The sequence below is a fragment of the Gekko japonicus genome, unplaced genomic scaffold (genome assembly GCF_001447785.1).
Source record: "Gekko japonicus isolate JY-2015 unplaced genomic scaffold, Gekko_japonicus_V1.1 scaffold1303, whole genome shotgun sequence".
Classification (NCBI taxonomy): Eukaryota; Metazoa; Chordata; class Lepidosauria; order Squamata; family Gekkonidae; genus Gekko; species Gekko japonicus.
Genome location: NW_015161436.1, coordinates 237 through 20988, shown reverse-complemented (window position 1 = coordinate 20988; position 20752 = coordinate 237). Strand labels below are relative to the sequence as shown.

At 40.9% G+C, this 20752-nt stretch overlaps 1 long non-coding RNA gene across 1 annotated transcript; it reads left to right on the top strand.

Moving 5' to 3' along the window:
• Nucleotides 1-652: 652 nt before the first annotated feature.
• Nucleotides 653-20250, top strand: LOC107125564. The gene is made up of 3 exons (XR_001483041.1): nucleotides 653-728; nucleotides 3347-3512; nucleotides 20232-20250. It is a non-coding gene; the product is annotated as an uncharacterized LOC107125564 (long non-coding RNA).
• Nucleotides 20251-20752: the final 502 nt, after the last annotated feature.

Sequence of the window (20752 nt, the reverse complement as noted above, 5' to 3'; positions counted from 1 at the left end):
CAACATGTTACAGCCCATTATAATTGTTTTCACTAGAACAATGCTTTCCATACACAATTATTAAAAGTATCCACCTTTTCCCGAGCAAGCCACAAAAAGAGTGACAATATTTGAAATTTATATTACGAGGCTGATAAAGTATCAGTCATTTTTGAAAAGTAAGTTTTTGTTAGCTATCACAAGTCAGTTTTGAAGCTCCTTGTCTTTTTTTCTGGCTCAGATGTGAAATGGTTCTGTAACTAAACAAAACTGTAATGGTGGTTTATAGGTCCTCAGTGAGTAAGAAACACTAACATTCCATTAAATATAATCTCCTTTTTAATCCTCATCACATACCCACTGTCTTCCTGGAAGAGCATTTTAAAAGAATCAGTATGTCAGTTCAACACAGTACTTAAAAGGTCTGATTAGCACAATGGCTTGCAGCAGAAGGGAGCTCTGTAGCTCTTCTTTGGAAAAGTATAATGTAAAAAAATAATATTCTAACCATCAGAACTTGTATTCCATATAGTTCCATATGTAATACAAGATTGGGTTTTTTAAACATTCTATTTATTTTGCCCAAATATCACGTTTCTAAAACAGTATTTTATGTGGCTTTATTTTCCAGGTTTTAACTGGCAAGATGATTACACACAACACATTATTGCCCGTGAGCTCTCAAACCTCCGTAAGATCCATGACTGGCACTCTGAAACATTCTCATCAGAGGAGTCAGATGCACCAAGGTAAATTTTCAGTGATTTTATGTACCATTATTATTTACATTTTGTGCTTTTTTTTTATCCTGTTTTTCTCCCTGATCAGGATGAGGACCCAAAGCAGCTTTTCACATTCCTCCCCACATCCTCACAACAACAACCATGTGACGGAAGGATAGGTTAAGAGATGGTGGCGAGCTCAAGGTCACCCAATAGGCTTCCTGAGCTAAGTGGGGAATTCAAACCTGCTTGTCTCAGGTCCTAGTCTGACATTCTAACCACTACACCATGCCAGCCCTTCTGACTTGTACTATGATGATGATTATGGGGGATGGAAATCTTTCAAAACCCAAACACCGTTCCCAACATGGTGAAGAACCAAAATGACAAGCGTGACTATAACCAACAAACTGAGTTTGGATGTTTTTGTTTAGGAATTCAAAAGTGCCTTTTAGGTGCAACATGTTTTATTTCTGGCCTGCAGTGATTCCTTCCCAGGATATCATGGCATCTTGGAATTAGTTCATTTTATTTGTTCAAAAAGGTTTTAACAACCTTTCCTTCAAAATGAAAGTGAAGGCACTATATATCTTTTTTGAGAAATGCAATACCAAAATTAAAGCAACGTTACACTAATAAATTTAAATACATAGTTAAATCTCCATCAGGTAGGGTTGCCAACTTCTAGATGAGTTTATATCCAGATATTCATTGAGAATGATGGACCTGTAATATTGCCAAGTTTTACAATATAATATGATTCTTACTTAACATGAGTTTTCATCTATATCACAGTATCTGTTTGTTTGTTGCGTTTCCTATACCTGTGATCCCTTCTTGGTTTTTTCAGCTTCTAAGTGGAACCTGGAGTTCCTTTTGGAACTACAGATGATCTCCAGACTAAAGAGATCAACCCCCCTGGAGAAAATAGCCGTTTTGGAATATGGATTCTGTGGTATCACATCCCTGCTGAGCTCCCTCCCCTGCCCAAATCTGCCCTACCAGGGCTCCCCCCCCCCAAATCTCCAGGAATTTCCTAACACAGAGTTGGCAACCCTACCATCAGTAGAGATTCAAAACTCACCTGTTCAAAAGATCTGCAAATGTCTGTTGGATTTTTTTTAAAAAGTCTTTACTTTTTCTTCTAAAGATGGGCTGTGAATAAGTTTGTTAACTTCCTGGTGGAACCTGGAGATCTCTCAGAATTATGACTGACCTTCAGACTACAAAGATCAGTTCCCCTGGACAAAATGGCTTCTGTGGAGGGTGGACTCTGGCACTATAACCTGCTGAGGTCCCTCCCCTCCCCCCCAAATTCGGCCCTCCCAAGCTCCACCCCCAGAATCTCCAGGAATTTTGCAACTAGGTGTTGGCAACACTAGCCATGAAGGAATTTGGCAGAGTTCTTTTGTGGCATGGGGGAAGGCAGTCCAGAGATAGCCCTGCTCAGGGGTCATTTAGTAGAAAAAGAGGTGCAGGAGCTCATTAGCATCACTCATTAGCATAACTTATTTGCATATGCCACACACCCTGACATCACCGGAAGTGTGTCAGAAGGCAACACCCACCACTCAGGCTCCACTGGACTGTTTTGGATTACTAGGTATTGGGGGGGGGGAAACGTGCAGATCTGCCCTCACAGAGGAGGGAGAGCTTGTACCTGAAGGCGGGCTGGGGGTGGGGCTCTGAAACTTACCTGGCTGCTTCTTGCTGCTCGTGGCCCAACTGAGGGCTGCTGGGAGCAGGGGGCGGGGCTTGTTGCATGTGCCCGCCCCCTGGGCTCCTTACTGCCGGAGCTCTGCTCCTGTGCGCTCCTGCAGGAAATGACCCCTGGCCCTGCTCCATCCTTCTAATTGAGCCAACAATTTGACATAGGGGCTCTTCATAGTATGCGCCTCCTAGACCAGAGGGTATGTAGGAAATCCATGATTAATAAAAGACAGAGAGTCTCTCTCCCCCCCCCCATCTGTCTGTCTGTATATTGTCATAGAGAAGCAACACAACAGTTCTTTTCAGCACACTTGTATATCCTTTTCTGTTCTGCATCTTCATTGAAAAAAAGAGAGTATAGCTTCAGGATATAACATCTCTAGTAGGTATTTCCTGCTACCATTGGAAGTTAAAAAAAAATCATAGTATGAACTAAATCTCAGCAGAAATTCTTGTGATAAATGAGGGGTTCAATCATGTAAGGGACACCCTAAAGAAAAAGTAAATGTAATGTTTTATTGCCAAAACTGTATTCCCCTGCTTCCCCAGATGCTCCCAACTTTACTGCCTCAGCTCTTTTCAGCCTTCAGGGATCCTTTGCAAACCCACATCTAAACTACAAGTATCACCACAATCCTTTTAAAGTACAAATACCTCTCATCACAGAGGGTCTGCTAAGTTGTCTTTCTTGCATTTATGAAAATCCAATATCTGTTCAGTGTTAAAACATGCCCATTCAGGGTTTTTTCCTGTAAATTACCTACTGCTGAATAATATGTAGAGTTGATTGATACAGTAGCTATTGATGAAATACAAAAATATTGGTGACAAACAGCTAGAGCCTATAGATTTTAAACTGGTTATTATTTTAATTTATGCACTTTTGTATTTTTATTACATAGGTAACATTTTTTCCCTTTCATTTTGATATGCAGGACGTCAAAGCAGAATGTGGATAGTAGCAGGAGGAAGTTGGGTCTGGACAAAGATGTGAACTTTGCTAAATCTCCTCAGCAATACCTTGCTTACTTGGATATTCTGTCTCAGTCTGGAACTCCAAACTTATATTCAAGGATAAAGGGCAACAAAGCCACTGTTAAGGTGAAATCTTCAAAGTGTTCTTTTAAAGGTTTCAGAATGTTCCCCCCATCCCTCTTTCCATTTTTTTTCCTTTCTTCTTTCATTCCTCTGTTAGATTTTGATACTGATGTAAAGCTATAAAAATAAAATAACAATAGCTACTGAAAAAGGAGAAGGCGATAAGGCTGGCATATCACAGTAGTTAAGAGCATGAGTTCTGAAATAAAAGTCTTTGGGTGAAATCTGTGCTCAGCAAAAACACAAGAGATAGCTCTGCAATTATCAAAATAAACTTGAATAAGCTGCGCAGAGGAAAAAACAGTTGTTCGAAGAATTATGGAGATTAAGTAGATAAAGTGCTCTAAGCACACATGAAAAATGCTTTATAAATACTGTTACATTTTGGTACCTTTCATATTTTAGTTTTCATTCATTTGTGAAGAGCATAATGTGTAGTTATAAAGGCTACAGAGAAAAGCTGGATAGCATGTAAGTGATGTCTAATAAAATTGCAAATACTGGAGTAAGAAAATGGGACTTTAGTGTCACCATTTTAGTTATGTTTCTCACTACTCTTTCCCAGGATTATTTATTTCCCTGCCCTCAGTAGTTGATGGCTACATATTACTGACCTTTAAGCCATTCTTTCTTTCTAGGTTTGCCAACTCTGGGTTGGGAAATACCTAAAGATTTTGGGGGTGGAGCCTGGGGGGGCATGGGGAGGGGAGGGACCTCAGCAGGTGTATAAAGCATAAAGTCCACCCTCCAAAGGAGCCATTTTCTCCAGGAGATAGGTTTGCCATTCCCCTGGGGTGTGTGGAAGTTTGCCCACTTTTAGGGCCCCTGATCTGCCGACCCCAATCCAGCTGGTGGAGGGAAACCTGCCCCTGAAGTGCCGTGTTCAGGCCAACGTGCCTAGCACAATGACATCACCTGAGCATGTTGCAGGAGGACGCTCTATCGTTTGAGGAAAAACTCTGTGGTTTTTCCTCGAATGACAGAGACCCCACCCACAATGTGCCCTGCTTGATGGCGTCACTTCCGGGTGACGTCATTGTGGCATGTGCGCAAAGCATGTGCACTGAAGATCTTCAGGCCTGGGACCCCCCACTGGCCGCCAGATAAGACCTGGCAACCATACCAGGAGATCAATTATAATAGGGGGAGATCTCCAGGTGCCACCGGAGGGTTGGCAACCCTATTTTCTTTTACTGCTTGAGGGAAGCTTACATGAGCTGTTGCATTCTGCCAAGATCCATTCGGAAGTATGCTCTATGATCCAACAGAGTTCTTTATGGCTACTTTACAGCAGTTTTGCAGCATTGCAAGCCAGTAAGGGTAGCGTTGCTTTCCTGTCAGTAGCTAGCTGTTAGCTTCATTTTAAGGTCTCAGGACTGAGCGGGGCCCAAAGGTAAATCTGTAAATAAATGAGTGTTTTATAATTTCTTTCGCATTCTGAATTTTGACCTAGAGCTTCCAGGTAGCTTTTAATAAATAAGTAATACCCAGTTAAATACTGAAGAATCTGTTGTTTGTGCTGTTTTCGCATCACAGCAGGGATGAGGGGAGAGGTGATAGTTGGGTACTGTGTTCCGTCTAAGCTGTGGAGTCTTGTGAGCAACAATTCTACTTTGTGAGCTAGTGGCATTAAAGTTATGAGCGAGCAATTTGGCTACTGCATACATTAGTTTGCTCTGGAGCCATCATTCCTGAGCTAAGACAAAAATGTGTGAGCCAGAGGCTAAAAACCTGTGAGCTAGCTCACACTAACTCAGCTTAAAGGGAACACTGGTTGGGTGCTAAATAAACTAAAGGAATGCAGTACGCAGTGGGGAGAGAAAAGGGCTAGGCCAAATGAATGAATGAATGAACTGGAACACAGAGGGTCTGGATCTGGTTTATAGAGAGAGGGCATATTCATATTTTTTGTTTGTTAGGGTATTACTATGTGCAAATGTCCCTACAAACAGGTTAGGCATAACAAGCAGTTTTTGCTAGGTAAAATAAAGGTTCTAGGAGCTTGCAAAGGCAGCTTTGGAACAAGACAACAGGTGTGCTTACCATACTTAAAGAAACGAGAAATACTGGAGTCTTTTTTTTTTTAAAGGAATTAATTAATGGTGCCATTTGCCTCTAGTGCTTTTTGCTTAGCTTTTTTTGGTGTGTGTGGAAACGCAGGTTTTCAGTAGAGAGGCACTGACTAAGAATGTCATTCTTTTGAAGCAATTGGAAAGTGAGAATTTGTCCAAAAGGTATTTCAATGATGCTGGGGATGTCATATGAATTCATAAATAATCTATACAACTGAGGTCTTTGGTGGGGAAGAGTGCCGCGATGGCACCACTCACCAGCATTATTGTGTGTTGCCGTGGAGACAAGCTCCCAGAAGCATGAAGGCTTGAGAATAAAGAGCAAAAAAACTGGAATCGACACACATAGAAGCAAAATGTATGTGTGTTTTTTTCCCTGTTGGATGACCATTTTAAAATATATGGACAATGTGATGCCCAGAATTTTTACACTAGTGAAAGTAATAATAACATAAATAAAAACAAAAGAGAAAATATGTTCGAAATTAATACTACTTATCATGCTTTGAATAAAGCAATCTCTGAGAACTGGATCATCTGCATTTTCCCCCACCACAGTTTGAAAGATTTAAAAAAAATGTTCTAAATGGTGGATTCATAAGGAATTTGCTAGATTTTAATCCCATAATGCAAAAATCATCTTTCTTTTTCAGGCTGATTTTTGGTTTCTTGCTTTCTAATTTATATCATGTGGATGTGAAAACAGTTTTAAAAACAAAATGGGTAAGAGTGGAATTAAAGCATAAAACAGTGTAAAGGATAAGCTCCTGTGAAACTCTTGCTCTCACCAAACTCTGGGGCTTTTCAATGAGATAATGAAAGCCAAGGAAATCATTAATTAATTGGACACTACATTTAGGGTGAAGTTGAGAGAGAGAGAGAGAGAGAGAGCTCGCAGCATTATAGCACTACTGTTAGCCATAGGATGAACTTGACTGTGCAACTGAAATGACAGATGTACACATCACTGGACCTAAAGCTGAGCTGCCACTTGCCCCTCCCTGTGTTTCAAGGTGGCTGCCCCACCCCCTTTATATGCTTGTAAGAGAGAAGAAAAACAATGTTGTTAAAGAAGCCAAGCTGGAATGAATACCCAGTGCAGAAAAGCCCACTGTGAGGTAGGTTAAACTGAAAGAAAATGACAGGTCTGCTTCAAGGTGTGCAACAAGTTGAATCTGAATTTCTCAAGGCCCAAGTTGACAGTCTTAACTATTATGCTAAGCTGGTTCACACATTTACCCATATATTCATCACCTTACTAATTAAAATATTATTGTCTTTTAACATTTTTAACAGTTAAAAACTTTAAAAAATGAGAGGGAGGAGGGACAGTTTTCTTGAAAATTTCAAGAGGGGATCAGCAATAAGTGCTCTGCATAGCTAGCTTCTGTTGCAAAAATGTGGCACTAATTTTTCCAGAGCTTGGCCTTTGAGAGGAATACGAACATTTGAACTCAAGTCAGTATGGACACTTTTCCAGATCAATTCTGCCTTTCTGTACATGTTACATCTGTCATCTCCCTTAAGGTTCCAAATGTGTTGAATTAAAATTGGACTTCAACAGAGGAAGTAATAGAAGTCTGTCCTCTGATACCGATGGAACTGCTTCTGGGATAGAACCAGAACATTCCACAATCCAGCAAACTCTGGATTAATTATAAAAATAGTATTTGGTAGAGAACTGGGGTTGCCTATGGAAATGCCAAACTTTGCATTTATAATTATCTCCCGTGAGGCATAATTGAGGATTTCTTTGATTCTTTGCTTTGCCCATGTCTTTGGTGTATATACACAAGCAAACCCTCCTAACTACACCGGTCCTCTATGCAGTCGAGATATACAGAGTGGATTGCTTGATCTATTTCAGACCTCATAATCTCTCCGGAGTTTTGGTGGTCCATTCCTAGGTCTACCAGTTATTTTTCAGAGTAGCATCTTGTGGATCTGCTCATCCCTAGGTCTGAAGTATACTGTTATTTACTGGATTCAGGTGGGTAGCTGTGTTGGTCTGAAGCAGCAGAACAAAGTTTGAGTCGAGTGGCACCTTTAAGACCAACTAAGTTTTATTCACGGTATAAGCTTTTGTGTGCGTGCACATTTCTTCAGAAACGATCATTTACCAGCTTATTCCTCCATCTCACCTCTAGCTGCAAGCCTATGGACTAACGGACACCAGTGCAGACAAGTGTCTGACATGAGGTTCATGTAGGCAAAGCCTTATTTAGAGCACCTGCATGCTCTTTGCTTCTTTGACCCACCTCTAGCATGGTACCCACCCTCACCAGTGCAAGTTAGAGACCCTCTTGACTGGAAGTGACCATGATACTACTCTGGCTGTTCAAAGAATTATAGAGTTGGAAGGGACCTCCAGGGTCATCTAGTCCAACCCCCTGCACCATGCAGGAAATTCACAAATACCTCCCCCCCACACCTGCAGTGACCACTGTTCCATGCCTAGAAGACGACAAAAAAATTCCAGTATCTCCAGCCAAATTGACCTGGAGAAAAATTGCTTCCTGACCCCAATGTGGCGATCAGCATTTCCCTGGGTGCGTTGCTAAGGTTTTTTCTTTCTTTCTATGTAACTAAATCTAAAATATAGTTAGAGCCGGGTAATCTTATGTTTTACCTGTTATAGGTGTGCTTACCGTTATAATTATTATTATCGCTGTTCTATTGTTGTTATGCTGAATTGTTAATGCTCAAGACTGTTGTCATAAGAGCAGAGAATTAAAGTAAATAAGGTACTCTCCCTCTCTCCCAACATTTTGAGTGTGGAATTTTTTGAGTGGGGATTTTTTTTTTTTGCCTCATTTGCCCAGTTAGCTGTTAGCCAGGGTTTTTTTCTCACCTATTCTACTCTAATGGTTATGAGAGTGGACCCACCAGAGCCTTAGGGTAGTTGCCTTAGGTATTGATTTTATCTTATGGCAACATCAGTTAGGGAAAAGTGGGTCAAGTGGCATGTGTAAGTGTGTGAGCATGCTGAGGCATCAATTGAAAGGGTAATTCCTCAGACCAGAAACTTCCCTTCATGAAACTGGTGTGCTATTATCCTTGACCCAAAGACCTTGTGATTTTGGAGAAAGGACATGGTACTTATGCACCAGTAATGGCTTGGCAAGGAGGAGCCTAGGCAGTTTACAACTTGACAACTCAGGACTCAAAGCTGGGGTGGCCTCATCTGGAGTACAGGAATGCACAGGCAGAGGAGGACTTGCTCTTCTGCATCCTGTTGGTTGCCCACACTGTGATTAGGTGAGTTTTGGCCTTGGACACTGCAGATCATTATATTGGTGTTGGTTCCCTCTTTTCCCATATCTGTCTGCAGACTGACATTTATAAATGTAAAGGAAGGACTTGGAGGATTTGTAGCAGGACCTGAATTGAAAATATTATTCTGTTGCCTCTGGCTGACCCTAAAGCCTAGGCTATCTGGGGCCATTATAGTGTAGTTATGGGAAGCATTTGAAAGCACTGGATGGTATCTCAGGTCAGATTGAAGATGCTGCCATACTTTCAAAATCAGTATGAAAGCTTTGCCCGTGTCTTGAAATGAGCTTCCTTTGGAATCATAGACAGGATATTCATTTTGCTGGGTTAGATGTTAAAGCTATTTTTGATATTAAAGGACAAAATTCATGCTGTTGTTTTGCTGTACACAACAGCCATCCTGATGTGTCACTGTGGTATTCTGACACAGCTAATGAATCTCATTGCTGCAATTTTTTTGGAAAGCCTTTGGGCAAAATTCCCTCAAACATGGATAACTGGGAAGCTGTAGCTGGGACACAAACACTTGGAAGAAAAAAATAAAGACTCTTTTGAAAATAGCACTGTATAGTAGAAAATCAGACTGTTTCTATTACTTGTCCAACCTTCATGTGTTAATTTTTCTCTTTTCACATAACTTAATTTAGAGGTACAAAAAGCTCACAGGGTTTGAGATTTTACCAAAACATTGCTGACTTTCAGATCTCTTCTCAGGAAAGCTTTGCCATATTATCATTCTAAGTTCCTGTGCATCTGTTTAACCCTCCCAGAGATTTCTCTTCCCCCTTATTGATGCTATTAATCCTTGATCTCATGGACTATGCCAGTTTGGTGTAGTGGTTAAGTGTGTGGACTAATCTGGAAGAACCCACTCCTCCATTTATAGCTGCTGGATGACCTTGGGCAAGCCATAGTTCTGACAAGATCTGTCCTTGAAAGGGCAGTCCTTGAAAGAGCTCTCTCAGCCCCACCTACCTCACAGGGTGTCTGTTGTGTGGAGGGGAAGGGAATGGAGATTGCAAGCCGCTCTGAGACTCCGAGTGAAGGGCGGGGTATAAATCCAGTTTCTTCTTCTTCTTCTTCATACCATCTGCCAGGGAAGTGAAAGTCTTATTTTTCTCCATGGCCAGCAGGAGACTTTGTGAGAAGCGACTACAAATCTGTAATGCAGGGGTGTCAAACTCATTTGTTATGAGGGTCAGATCTGACATAAATGAGACCTTGTTGGGCCAGGCCATGTGTGTCATAAAATGTAATGCCAGGTAGCAGAGATATAAACTTTATAAAGGACACAAACACAATTAAACTTTGAATAAAACAAGCTTAAAACACTAGCACTCTTGCAATATTTTGTCTATTTAACAGTCTCTGATAACTGACACCTCTTGTTTGGTGTAGTGGTTAAACTAAAACTGTAAAATATAAGAGAATGAACCATTTCTTGGAATCTTTAGTGCACAGAACTTGGCTTAATGCAGAGTTAAGACTTAAGGTTATAACAATTTAAATGGCAAAAACATGACAAGCTGGTCTATCCTTGACCCCGGTAGCCATCACAATAACGTTAATAGCCTAATAACCTTAACGTTATTTAATGTTTGTTTTTAAACTTACTACTGTACTGACCTTAATTACTAACATTACAGAGACAGTTTTCTATGGCTGTTGGATGTATCTGTAGACTACCACTACTAGGTGCTATTATTCTATTGTAGCAAATTTGCTTTTATGCTAGTTTGAAATGCACTCTGAATGTATTATTTCTAAGTGATGTTTATCCTGATATGTTAATAAAAGGAACAACAGGGAATAGAAACTCTTGCTAATTTAAAATCCAGAATGCCAAGGTAAAGCAGCATTATTCTACTTGATCTAATACTGATCACAGAAACAGAACTGGTACCAAATCTGGATAGTGCTGGAGGTTGATTGTCCCCTGGTAAATGCCTGCATCAGGTATCTTCAAAACCAGAGGTTCTTATTTATCAAATATATCAATTTCTGCTTGCAGTTGCTTAGGGGTACTAATGAATGAAAACTCTGCATAAAATAAATATGGGAATGAGAAATATTATTGGCCCAAATTGCAGAGGAGAATTTCCCCAAGGCTACACAAATATCGTATCTACCACTTTGGCTTTTGCTTTGCAAAAAAGATAAAGCTGGGCATGCTGCCTGGATGTAATGGGAACGTTCTGTGTTAATCATCAGATCTGGCAAGCCGGAGCAACAGCTGAGGTCCCCCCTCCCAATTGTAACAGAAAACCTTTTACCTCTTGCTGCTTGTCTTGAAGCTTCCTTACCTGTGGACTGGCTGCAAAATAAATACCTACTTTGCACTTACAAGTGATAGAGTGCATGTTTTTCTCACATGGAGATTATAATTTCAACTGTGGTCCATAGTGGCAGGAACAAAAAAGGAAGGTTAGCATAAGCAAACACAGACAGAACAACAAAGTTTGAGTTCAGTGGCACCTTTAAGACCAACAAATTTTTATTCAAGGTATGACATTTTGTGTGAACACACACACTTCCTCAGATACATTCAGGGGTCATTTCGTAGAAAAATAGGTGCAGGAGCTCATTAGCATAACTTATTAGCATAACTTATGTGCATATGCCACACACCCTGACATCACCGGAAGTGTGTCAGAAGGCAACACCCACCGCTCAGGCTCCACTGGACTGTTTTGGATTGCTAGCTATTGGGGGGGGGGAAGGTGCAGATCTGTCCTTGCAGAGGAGGGAGAGCTTGTACCTGAATAAAACTTGGTCTTAAAGGTGCCACTGGACTGTTTTGGACTAGGGGGACGGGGGGAGGTCTGCAACTTACCTGGCTGCTTCTTGCTCTGACTTAGGGCTTCTAGGAGCAGGAGGTGGGGCTTGTTGCATGTGCCCGCCCCCTGGACTCTTTACTGCCGGAGCTCCGCTCCTGTGCGCTCCCTCAGGAAATGACCCCTGGATACATTGAAATAGAAGGTAACCTGTATGCAACTTAACATCGTCTGTCTGTTTCTTTTTCCTGTTTCCTGGTTTTTCCTCTTCTTTTATCCTGCCCCCTTCCTACCCCCTCCTGCCCAGTTCCTATTTACTCTTCCCATGTGAATCTAGTAAAGGAGGCAGCCATGACTGTCCCAGCACCTAGCAATGATGTCATAACTGTATAGAAAAAGGCTTTTCTAAAATCCTCCCTGCTTGGGCCAGATGGCCCTAGCTGGTAACACTCCTGCATGATTCCTGTCACCTGTGCAAATGGCTTGCCAGATGGCCAGGCCGCATCTCCATATACAAGACACTTTGACACCTCTGCCAGGAGAGAGCGACTTGCCGGCGCCTTCCCAAGCATGGGACGAGCTATGTCCAGTACATTAGCACATCAAAAGCATTCCCTGACATGACACATGGTCAATAGAAGAGGCTGGAGTGGGATGCACAACTCCTAGCCAATCAAAACATACCTTGCCTGACAACGCATGGTAACCAGAGATTGGAATGCCTTCCCACTCTCTCACTATTGGGTAAATGGCCATACCCGGTGGTGACGGAGGAGGGGTATATCAGGAATGATCCATATGGGTAACAGGGAGTTAGAGGAGAGTTAAAGGAATTCCTCTCTGTAAGCAAAGAGTTCTTTTGGACTGACTGTTTGCTGTTAACATGGAGTGAGACTGTTAGGCAGCCAAGCTGGACTAGCTGCCCACAAAACCATGGGGTTTCTCTTCAAGATTCCCTGGTGAGACATTGGACTATTTGCACACCAGCCTGGTAACTATGACCTACCTCTATCGTATAGCTAGAGCTGAACAAGCTATAGATATCTTTTGTTATCTTTTGCTAGTCTCATGTTATATGCATGCTTGTGCACTGAATAAAGATAATATAAACTCAATATTATCTGGACCTGTTTCCTCTGTTGCAACCTGATCTCTAAGACTGGAGCTTGTGTCTAAAGCATTTGCCTAAGGAGGCTACCACTGTGGTACTTAATTGTTTGCCGCCCTGGTGCAGAGCTAGTAAAGTGGGCCAGTCCAATAAAGCAAGAAGGAGTTTGGGATCTCTGCTCCTGAGCTGTGGCGTGGGACAGGTTAACGAGAGATCCTGGTGTCAGACTACCGGTAAAGCCTGGAGAGTGTACAGACATTCTCCTTGTGTTTGTTTAATTGTTCCTGAACGCTTGGTTTCTCTCCTGGATACATTGAAATAGAAGGTAACCTGTATGCATCTTAACATCGTCTGTCTGTTTCTTTCTCCTGTTTCCTGGTTTTTCCTCTTCTTTTATCCTGCCCCCTTCCTACCCCCTCCTGCCCAGTTCCTATTTACCCTTCCCATGTGAATCTAGTAAAGGAGGCAGCCATGACTGTCCCAGCACCTAGCAATGATGTCATAACACAATACCTCCCCCTTCCTTATCCAAGTACCTCCTGTGACTCTTGCCACTTTTGGACAGCTGATGCAAAATGTGTCAAGGAAGTGTCTTTATGGTATATACCTTTTGGCTAAGATTCAAAGAACTGCACTCAGTTCTGCATATACTTTGAAGACCCCTCCACTTGACATTGAATCCCAATATGATTTTTTTAAATGTTATTTTAATATGTGACTAATTTATGCTGGTGTTTTAATTTTTTTGTGTTATTTAAATTGTCTGTAAGCCCACTTTAGGACCTTTGGTGCAGAGGGTGGAACTGAAATGATTCAAATAATAAATAATAAGCCACCCTCAGAACTTGGGGCAGTCTTATAAGCATCTTCTAACTCAATACAAGGAACTGCTATCGGTGAGTTGAAAAAGTGAGATGTCCTGGTAAATATATGCAAGGCCTTGCATATGCATACAGGGACTGTTGAAATCCTAGCATTTGACATGGAAAGCTCCTTTGAGAGGCATGCAGAAGAGAAGTCTTAGCCTAATATAGGATTGACATCTCCTGGGGTGGTTGTGTACAAGTTATCAAGCATCAAGATTTTTTCTCCTGCCATCAGAAGAGCTCTGTCCAGACTGAGCGCTGGTTCTGTTTTCAATATACATTTTTCAAAAATTCATTTTCTGGGAGTTAATTGGCACTAATGATACACATAGTACAAGATAATCTTTATGTAGACATAAAGGAGGGGTGATAACATACCTTGGCACACAGGGAATTCATGAAGTGCAGTTTGTAAAGTGTTTTAAAGACATAGTGTTATGCACAGTCTTAAGTATGATAAGTGCTAAGTAGTAGCTTAGGGCACTGATTAAAAGTGCCATCTAATTAATGATCAGTATATCCCAGGATAATATTCATCTGTAATGACTTGCTTTATTCTCTACCTAGGTGTCTAAACCTAGCTCAATTAGGAGTAGGGTCCTAAGAGTTGATAAACAACTGAAATGTGCAATTAGCCAGCAGCTCCTCTCCAATTCTTTCCCAGCAACAACCATAAACTGGGCATTATCTGCAGTTGCTGAATAGGTAAGGGAAGACAAACAGCTCTTGTCTACTTTTAATGGAAAGGAAGGTTGATGGTAAAATACAATCTATCAGTACGCATGCATTTTTACCTGCCCTTCATCTGAAGAGCTTAATCTTAATCAGACATACATATGATTTTTTTAAAGACATACATATGATGAGGTGATACTGCATGCAAAGATGAGTGATGTGAACTTAGCAGTAATGTGAACTTAGCAGATATGGTAAGTTACTTGGAGAACTTGGTGAGAGACTAACCTGAAAAGGACAAAAACCACCTCCCAGTTCTCTAGTGATGTTTAGAGCAGTCCTATATAAGTTGTCTGTCTAGTGCTGGGTCAAGAATATGGGCAGTGAATCCTCCATGCAGTAAACTTATTTCCCAGTAGGAAATGGTGGCCATGTGGGGGGTGGGCAGTAGCAATATTCCAGACTTCCAGAGGTGAATACCTGACAACCCAGAAGAATTTAATTGCATCAAATGTTCCAGAATGCTGAAAGAATAGTATGAAGAGCCATTTTGATATATTGGCTTTTCAGTTCAAGAATGTAGAGGGTGTGCCATAGGAAGCAGGCTGTATTTGTGTGCTTTCCTTTCCTGATAGAACAAGTGGTTCCCAGTTGAATCTTAGATTAACTGCATTTTATAGCAGAGTGGATTACCAAGTGATGAGCAATCAGCCTCCAGTCCATCCCATTATATAGCAATTGGCACAATCAGGCTTCAGAAGCAAAACCATTACTAGTTTTGATCAAAAGAGAGTCTTTAGACCCATTTTTTGCTTGATCATCTATATGCTTTGCGACACTTTTAACTTGAGGGTGTTAATTAACAACCTTCATCATGCAGGCTTCTCTGAAGTAGATTTTAAAATATTTCAAAGCTCCAGTACATCTTAGACAGAAAAGGTTATGCAAGATTCTTAGCATGATGATCTGTCTTCTCTCCTAAGCCACTAGTGGTTTCTTCGTATATTAATGATCTCCCTGCTGCCATCGCTCAATATGACTGTTCATTGTTTAACATTATACTACTCCCTGAAGTTTGCATGAAACAATTAGAGATAGTAAGAAACCTTCTTAATTAAAATTTAGTTGAGACTAGTTTATGCAATCAGCAATTTTGTATGTACCCATGAATTTGAGATAAGAGTTATGAACCATGTAAGGTACAATTCTCAGAATCACATATGGAAGAATGCAATTTATACTCTCTTGTCTAGTTCTTCAGAAGGAAACTTTGAATGAGGCATCAATAATTGTATGCTATATAAGATTTACAAGGCTGCAGTAATTGCCAGTGTGGACATGTGGATATGAAACATAAAAGTTCACACATGTGGTAAAAACTGCATTTATTCATTTACAGAACACAGTAATCCATGCATAGTTCTTGAAATTGCAAAATGCTAGTTGTGGTTCAGATCTGAAAACCAGCAGAACAATCCTTTTATCCACAATCCTTGTCCCCCATTGAAGGTAATGGCCAGGCAGTTTGTAGTGTACTGAGGAAACAGGGAAATTACTCAGCATTTCCCATTGCATAGGCAGAGCTAGTCACTTGGGACGGAGGCTGATGTCTTCCTGAAGTCAACTGTTACAGTTTGAGACAAGCACACATTGATTTATTGTGGGGTTTGTGTACTCCCATTCCTGTTCCTCCTGCATAGTGCACCATGACTGAAAGTGGAAGTCTTCAATCTGCCTCCAGTTGGTCATAACATCTGAATGTAGGTGCCTTAACAAATTGAGGCTTGTTTTCTTCCACTGGTAACCAAGATTCCTAACCAGGATCCCATATAGTGGGAAAGAAAAAAAAGCCTCACTTTGTTAAGGTAAACCATTTGGACTTCACAAAAATGTGTTCTGTCTTCAACTGTGCTATGCCATGCAGAAACAGAAGAGAAGGCACAAGGCACATGCAAGCCTAACAAATAATCTCTGATTTGTGCATGATATCTGAATATGGCCTTTGGTGTAGTGGTTAAGTGTGCGGACTCTAATCTGGGAGAACCAAGTTTGATTCCCCACTCCTCCACGAACCTGGCTGGATGACCTTGGGCAAGCCATAGTTCTGGCACAGCTGTTCTTAAAAAAGAGCAGTTTCTATCAGAGCTCTCTCAGTTCCACCAACCTCACATGGTGTCTATTGTGGGGAGGGGAAGGGAAAGGAGATTGTAAGCCGCTCTCCTTTGGGTAGTGAAGGGTGGGGTAGAAATCCAATATCCTCCTCCTCCTCCTCCTCTTCTTCTGGACTCCTTTTTCTGTGGTGAAGCACTCTGAGTGAATCTTCATAGGAACTAATGGAAAGTCCACATTTGTGGGTCTGGATTAATCTTTTGGTTCATGACCACAGGATTATCTTAACTGTGATTTTTCAGAAGTTGCATTGATTTCATTTGCTTACTACTGATTTCAGGCATGCTTATGATTTTAACTCATACCATTTTAAAATGGAAGTGTATTGGCTTCTGTGGTCTGTAGAGACTTCAGATGGCTAAACTGTTGTTAATAACAGCTTTTGTCTGGTGAACTGTAATTTTAGTTGATAGGTAATGGCCTATCAGAGTTTGGGGGGGAAATCCATTTTTCCTACTTAGATGTGGCTATTTTAATATCCAATAGTCTGCAAGGGTTAAAATAATGTGCACTTCAATACATTATCATTCTGAAGGTCAGTTACTTAACCAAACTGCAGAAGAGCCAAATGAACCATTCTTTAGAATGTAAGTTGTAAAATTTATCCTTGGTAAAGACAACAAAGAACTGGAAACTAATAAATTGTTTAAAAATATTACGATGGTGGCAAAATGTGATTGAATAGCAGCTCTTCCTGCAAAAAAATATCTTCCTTTAACAAGAGCCTGCATGTTGTTTCTGTTCAGATGCAATCGCTTATGGAATAGCTTCAGTGTCACTTGAAGGCCTGGAACTATTTTACTTTTTTCCCTCTGTTGTCAGTTATCTTTGCTCTCTGGCTCAAAAATCAAAACTCTTTTGATGCCTACTCACTGAGTATATCTTTGCTTCCCCCCTCCCTCCCTCCCCCCAGCCTGTCTTTGCTTCCTTATCTGGTAGGGTTAGCTATTGCCATTGTCATGCAACCAGAGTTGCCAGCAAAAGGAATTTAAAAATCTCTGTCCTCCATGGCAGTTCAGAACTAAAAAAAAAAAGGCTGCTGCAGGGTTATCGTGTGAAAACCCTTTAACTTTGAAGTAAGGGAGAATAATAATGTCCAGAAGTATTCAACTACCATAAAGCTACCACTGAAATGGCCCTAACACAAATAACAGTGTTTGGAAGATGACACTGGGTTCCATAAAGTGGTTCCCACTCACCATCCTCTTGGCCTGAAATGTGATTCTAAGTTGTAATAAATGCTCGTTAATGTAACATGTTGCATAATTGTTCTTACAGTTCTAAGGACACAGTACTCCAGTACTGCATCAATTACCTGTGCTGTGTTTCAACTGTGATTTCAGCTCATACCTCTATTTTATACATCCTATGGGTATCTTCTCCTTTTATTCTAGGCATTTCTTTGAAGAGGTTTGCTGTGAAACAAAGACTGTTCTGATTTAGATAAGTCATAGGGTTGCCAACCTCCAGGTATCACCTGGAGACCTCCCACTATTGCAAGTAATCTCTGGACAACCAAGATCAGTTTCCCTGAAGAAAATGGCTGCTTTAGAGGGTTTCCCTCCCCTCTCCAAACCCAACCCTCCCCAGGCTCTACCCACAAAATCTCCAGGTATTTCCCAACCCAAAGCTGGCAATCCTAATAAGTCAGGGTTGGCTAACTTTAGATGAGGTGGTATGATCCAGTTAAGGCATTTGGGGACATATTTGAATTCAACTGAACTGGATTTCTACTTTGTTTTCCAATTCAGAATGTTTAGAGCTTTTATCACAGAAGGAACAGAGCAATGTGACTCTATCCACAGAGCATCATGGCTACTGACAACTTAAATTTAATACTGCAGGTTCCAGTTGTATATGACTGTAGACTCTTTCTACCTCTGCGACTTTTAATTGGCTACTAAAAACGGTGATGCTTTCAAACTAGGGTTACTGATCTGGTTGCCATATTTTTAATTAGGATTTTTAAAAAGAACATCAGTTGTCACTTGTCAAGCTGCTGAGACTGCTGGTTCTCTCTTGATAGTGATCTGGGCTGTGATTGACACATGTACCCAATTTGTGTGACTGTGTTGTTCTTCTTCTTGATGGACTTGTTTGTTTACTAGAGAGGCAGAGAAATCACCAATCCCCCCATCTTTGAGAGCATTCAGACTTTTTTTATATATAAAAAAGACTTGCTTAAAATCCATCATTTGAGAACTAGTATATATCTTTCATAATGTCTCTGCTAAGATACTGTCTCTACATCTTGTGCTAGCTGTTTGTTGTGCATTCAGAATGTTGAGAGGATCCAAAAAGGCTCGTGGGTGAGTAAAAAGCACTGGCCAGTTTTCCTTTCCAGTTGTCACTGAATGCCCTTCTGGAAGTTCTCTTGACCTTCATGCTGAACATTTAGAAAGGGTGGAGCAACAATGGGAAGGGGATTAGAGATGCTTTGTTGTACATGTGGAACTCTACATGCAGTCCCTTGGTTCCCTATTAGACATCTTTACTTTTTACACTTCTAGAATTGTTTTCCAATGCATATAATCTTTGGATCTTCAGCTTGAAAGTGTTACAGTGATGTGTTTTCATTGCCATAGTCCCCCAACAGTTTATAATGTACAGTGCATACTGGATATCCCATTCAGTCTAGTTCTCCTTTGCCTTACCCAACTGACAGATGAAAACAACATTTGAGAATAGAGATGAAAGAGATAAGAAAATGCTTTGTACTCTTAAAACACTGAGAAATTGTTTATCATTATAAATCATGTATTATTTATCACAGTAATAGCTATTGGGATGTTTTGCTTGAACTTCTGGTTTCTTGGCAAATTCCTGAAAATAGTAAAGCAGTGATCGTAGAGCTTAATGTAAGGATCCTTGCACTATTGGTGCACAGGGATTATATGTCCTCAGCACTGGGACTCAGCCAGGATAGCGATGCTTTCCTTCTTCTCCTGTGGTTGCATTTTACAGCTGTGTTTTTCAGTGCTAAGGGAAGTGGCCATGACCATTGCAAAGCTTATCTTTCATTATTTCTAAAGCAACTCATTAGTCTGATGGATACCAAGGGAGGCTTAGAAATTTATGTAAAAAAACTGATGGTATCTCAAGATATCAAAGGAATGACTGAATAAAATGTTTAGTGGCTAGAAAGTAGTAGAGAGCGGTGGCTCAAGTGGTTAAGATGCTGAACTGCAGGCTGTGGAAGGTCAGTAGTTCAGCAGTTTGAGACCTGGGTGCCGCATGACGGAGTGAGCTCCCATCTCTAGTTCCAGCTCCTGCCAACCTAGCAGTTCGAAAGCAAGAAATTGCAAGTAGATAAATAGGTACCACTTTGGTGGGAAGGTAACAGCGTTCCGTGCACCTTAGTGTTTAGTCATGCCGGCCACATGACCACGGAAATGTCTTCGGACAGCGCTGGCTCTTCGGCTTTGAAACGGAGATGAGCACCACAACCCTAGAGTCGGATTCGACTGGCTTTCGAGCAAGGGAACCTTTACCTTTACTAGAGAGTAGGGAAGATGTCCTTATAAGCTCTTACTCCTCCCTTTGTAGAAGAAGAGCAGGGGAAAAATCTGTGATCCACCACAAATTAAGACAAACTCCGTAAATGTGCATAATTGATAGGTTGCAGGATCTAGCTTTATTTTGCACTGAAATTGATGTAACTAGGCATTGCCTAAATTGGTAGTTAAAACAGGAACATCAGTGATATGTATTCTTATGGAGTTCCCATGTTGACTAATTAGAAATGGTTAGCATATGAAAAATTCAACTTACCTTTTTCTTTCTAGGTTGATACCATCCCTCCTGACTCTATAATTAACTATGTGGTACAGAATTCTAAAGGAAGAGCATCTGCTTTGACACATTCAGCAGCAGCCCATTCGAAATATACTGAAAACCTTCCAATGAGAACCTTCAACCAACCTCAGAAATATGTATTTCCAGTAAAGTCAGAAGAACAGTTTGATAGAAAGACTCTCTTGGCAGCATTAAATGCATACATCGCTCAAAAGGTGGCAGCTAACAATCTAGATGGAAGTTTTTCTCTTAGCAGGACTAAAGGAGCTTCCTCCTATAACAGTATGCTCAAACCTCCTCAAATGGACCGTCTTGATGGGACATTGCCAAAGGAGAAAACAGGAGATTTTGAGATGAGACCATCATTCCAACAAAGGCCTGGGTTTGCACTGGTAGTACCTGGTGCTGCTCAGAGCAATCTGAAGACTCCTCTAACCACAGTGGATGGTAAGGAATTGATTTACTTCAGTTCTTTATTAATCTCTCATCTGATGTCCTAGATCTAGGCCAG